Source organism: Gymnogyps californianus, chromosome 2 (assembly GCF_018139145.2).
Source record: "Gymnogyps californianus isolate 813 chromosome 2, ASM1813914v2, whole genome shotgun sequence".
NCBI classification, from domain to species: Eukaryota; Metazoa; Chordata; class Aves; order Accipitriformes; family Cathartidae; genus Gymnogyps; species Gymnogyps californianus.
Genome location: NC_059472.1, coordinates 135,219,089 through 135,223,508, shown reverse-complemented (window position 1 = coordinate 135,223,508; position 4,420 = coordinate 135,219,089). Strand labels below are relative to the sequence as shown.

The window sequence follows — 4,420 nt, the reverse complement described above, 5'->3', positions numbered from 1 at the left end:
ACGGTGCCGCCCGGCGAGGCGAGCTCAACCCGGTCGCGGCGACAGCCTGGGCCCAGCAGGGCCCCCCAAACACCCCCTCCCTGCAGCGAGCCCAGCGACGCCCGCCCCCGCCCCGCTCCTCATGGCGACTTCCTCCCACAGCTCCGCCCTGCCAGGGGCCGGCCGCGGGGTAAACCATTCCCGCTGAGGCGTGGGGGGGGTTGGCTGCCGGCTGTCCCCCTCCGCCGACTTCCCAGCTCGGCGCTGCCGGACAGAAGGAGCCTGTTCCTCTCTTTCCCGTCGTGTGAAGTTGAGAAAGGGGTTTTGCTCTTCTTTTGCCCCCTCCCCCGGCTTCCCTGCGGCTCCTCCTCCGTGCCCCCCCGGGGAGGCGCCGGGAGTGGTGCGGGCGGGCGGAGGGGGCGGCCGCAGAGCCGCCCGTGTGTCAATGTGTCTGTCCTTCACTCCTCCATTGTCTGCTGCTGCCGCCGCCGCGCCTGCCCTCCCCTCCCCGGACCGCGCAACCACCCGACAGGTGCGGCGGGCGGGCGCCCCTCACGGCCGGGCCGCTCCGCGGAGAAGCGCGGTCGCCGCCAGGCGGGAGCGGCGCCTCAACGCCGCGGCGGCGCTGCCCGGGCGGGCGGCGGGCGGCGTCCGCGGGCTGCGGCGGGGCAGCTCCCGGCGGGCGAGCGAACGAGGCGCGGGGCCTGCGCGCGGCGGCCATCGCGGGTCCGGGCGTGCGCCGCGGCGGCATTGACCGGGTGCCCGCGGAGGAAGCCCCCGCGTGGAAATGCCGCCGTGCGCGGGTTTGCGCGCCCCGGCAGCCCTCGCCTCCCCGGCCGCTGCGAGGGGCGAAGCGTCCCTTGCGTTAGGCGGGCGCGGGGATCGCCTGGGCGCCCGCTGCGGGCGCGGGGGAGCCCGCTGGGAGCCCCGGGGTCCGCGGAACGGGCGGCGCTGGGTCTGCTGGCGGGAGGGCGGCGGTGCGGGCTGGCACCCGCGGCTGGCTAGTCCGGGTGCCCGGCGGTCCTTCCTTCCGCGGGGGCTGCTTTCTTGCCTTTTTATGGCATCGGTTTGTGGGGTGTGTTTTTTCTAGGCAGGAAAAGCTGTTTATTCGGCTAAAGCGGCCGAATAAAGCCCTGGTTGTATCACGGCATCGTGTCTCCAAAAGGAAGCAGACTTTGATGAATTGGTAAGGGAAGTAACGTGTTTGGGGTGTTTAGAGCGGTGCCTTTTGTTAGCGCCTTTCTAAAATTAAACCGTCGGTGGAAAAATGATCTTTGTTACGGATCCAACTTTCCACTCCTCCAGTTGAAGCTCGGTAGGCACAGGGATGATCCTGCAGATCCCTAGCAGGGGACAGAGGCTGAGGTTTAACATCCTTGATTTGTGCATGTGTTTGTACGAGAGAGAAAAGCAGAACCCTCGTACTTGGTGCTGACTTTTTACCCTCCTTTGTGCTGCTCTTCAATGTATATTTTTTTGTATCCTTTATTTAAGGAACCTGTTTTTTCCTGTAACTAATTTTTGAAGGCATAGCTTTATCAGCAAGCTGGTTTTTTTCTTTCCTGAGTACTTGCAGGTCATCTCATGGCTACTTATGTATTGGAATCTCTCTCTCAAATACTAATCTTGTTCTCTATTTTCACATTTGTTAATTGCTTGAGTGACTTTCAGGAATGGTGAAGTCCAGTTGTTTGCTTCTTGGTTCATAGAAGAGCACGCTCTCTGAATCTAGTGTATCTTCATAACTATTTGGTTACAAAACCAAAATGTGAGACGATTTTAACAAAACAGCCAAATTCTGTATGTTTTCCTGATTTTAAAAATCACGGAAATACGGGGAGGTACCACCATCTAGTTTTACTTGAATCAACAAGTGTAAATAAGAGAAATTGCTTTGGACTTCAGATTATAACAGATTCCCTTGACTATTTTTGTGGGAAACCAAAATGCCTTGAAGGAAATGCCCTCAAGACAAAAGTGCTTTTTATATTCTGGTCCAGAAAGATAGCCCCATGTAGTGCTAACAGAAGTCTGTCACTGGCTCAACCGTGAAGACTGAAATTAGGGTTTAAGTGGTCTTTTGTTGGTTCACTGCAGGGTGTGAATTTTACCTGCTGTGAACAAATTTTGTGATATTATAGTACGCTGATAATCTCTGTGGTACTATTAAATAACAGGAGCCTACAAGCTTCCTTTCATATTCCGAAAAAAACCTGTCAGGCATTCAATGTACAAAAGTGTGCATATTACATTCCTTTTTTTTAATGTAAGGATGTCAGTACAGTCATTGCACCCTAGTTCACAGAGTGAACAGGCAAACGCAGTTTTTCGTTGGCAGCCTCACTAGAGCTCACTTAGTGACTAAGGCTGCAGGAGTGCTCCATCTGCAAGGGTAATAAAATACTTTAACACTGGTTAGAAGTGTTTCTTACTCTTACCTATGGAAGGCTTCTGAATGACCTTCAGTCCCGTAATATGCAGACATTTCACAATCTTCGATTTAGCCTTGTGAGATCATGATGAGGTAATGAAGTGGTGTTGCCTCCATTTTATGTGTGGAATTTGAAGCAAGGAGGCAGCAAGTGGTTTTTCCAAGGCAGCATAGGGAATCTTTGTCAGGGCAGGGAACTGGAACATGAAAATGTAGGTTCTGTACCTTTGTGTCTTGCCCCTTAATGCATTTTCTTTTATCTACTGTATCTATTTGTTTCACATATTGAAATTGTGGGTATTACTGTGTGGTAATTAAGTTTTGGGTATTACAGAGGAAGAAAGAAATGTTAACCTCACTGCGACTCAATATATTGTTTAGATTTCAAATGATAAGTACTACATATAAAAAATTCACTATTTCCTCGTTAGGTGATACATCTGATACTTTTGATTTGTGAAGCAGGTAGCAGTGGTGACATTTTTCCCCTGTGGTTTGCTGGTTCTAGTGTGTGCAGGTGTGCTTGTGGGAATTTATGATGGCTATTGTAATCAATGTGTAGGTGATCCTAAACACCTGATGTTTTCTGCAGTTGTTGAGAGCAAGATTCATGCAAGAAAATAACAAAGATTTCTTTAATTGAGTAACATTCACTTTTGGTGAATGTACAAAACAATAAGCTTTTTCTTGGGTCAGGCTAGGGGAGAAGACTGCCTTATGCCTTGGAGAGTGCACCATGAAACTCTCAGTCTTTGGACATGGAAGAGAGGAAAAGGATATGCTTAACTGGTTTCACTGCTTTCAAGCTGTTTTCTCTCAAATGACTAACCTTTGCTTGTGTCTTGGAGGCTTCCTTGAATTATGGCCATGTACTCTGCTGCTCTGCTAATTGTAGCATGGGTCAAAGATCCTATAGCCTCTTTCGGTGCCTGGGCTTGGCACGGTGAGAAACTTAGTCTGACCTGCTACATTTTATCTAGGGAAAAATAAAAGAATAGGTCAAACAAGTATTGATAATTCGTATGACTTATTCTCTTAGCTCCCGTCTCACTGGTTCACAGCTAAGGACTTCCTCAGCAAAAAGTGGTATCTTTGTGTTTACCTTTGTATTTGATAACCTGCGGTGGGTTTTTTGAATTTGGGTAAACTTTGTGTCTGTAGCATCCTGTGATTGTAACTTTCACAGCTGCTTGAAAAAGGACGTTTTTTTATTTGTTTTTGAACCTGCTACTTCATGGTTTCATTTGATTCCCCACCCCCAACCCCCAGTTCCTGTTTTGGGAGACGATGAAGTATTGTTCCCTGCTCACCCTTGATGTGCAGTCATGCCTTGACAGACCTGTGTTATTCCCCTGCCACTATCTTTTTGCCAAGCTGAAGTCTTAGGTCTATTTAGTCATTCCTATATAAAAGCCATTTCATATGGTTCTCAAGTGCATTTTTGTAAAATGGTTCTGTCTTTTGCATGGCCTCGGCTATGGGAAATCTCCTTCACGTGGAGCTGAGCCTTTCAGACAGACCTCTACTGGGTTTTGGTCCTGCTGTCTCCAATCCTTATATCCTGGCCAAAGTGAGGAGTATCTAATAGGATTATTCGTTTAGATCAATTCAAGTTCATGCAAGTTTAAGGGTTTTTTATTGCTAGAAACATCCTCTGTTTTTTCTTCTCAGATCTCACAGATACTAATCTGGATAGATTACTTCCCCCCCCCCCAGTTGATTGGCATTGTATAACTCTTTGACTTCCTTAAGTATTTTTATTTTATTGTAAGTGGGGGTTTTTTAGGTTTCATCTGGTTTTGGATCTCAGGACAGCCACTGGATCTATGATATGATCTGTCAACATTGCTAAGTCTTGTTTTGTACCAGAAGGTAGGTCATAAAAAGACCGCTAAAGAATAACTGAAAGCAGCCAGGGACCGGCAAGCATGATCCGTGTTTGAACGCAATGGGTATATCTTTGAATGACAAGGTATTCCTATAGCCAAGGTGCCCATGAGACATGGATAG

General features: G+C 48.8%; 1 protein-coding gene across 3 annotated transcripts in view; it reads left to right on the top strand.

Moving 5' to 3' along the window:
- Positions 1-4,420, top strand: part of BZW2 (basic leucine zipper and W2 domains 2) — a 59,296-nt gene that overhangs the window by 35 nt on the left and 54,841 nt on the right. Inside the window, exon 1 of one of the 3 annotated variants that reach the window (XM_050915695.1) lies at positions 265-288. The exons of 1 other annotated variant lie outside the window; for it this stretch is intronic. The gene's annotated coding sequence lies outside the window, so the exon portion shown is untranslated. Of the gene's footprint in view, positions 1-264; positions 289-463; positions 512-4,420 lie in introns of those variants that run through there. One more of the 3 variants, XM_050915696.1, reaches the window with a different exon arrangement.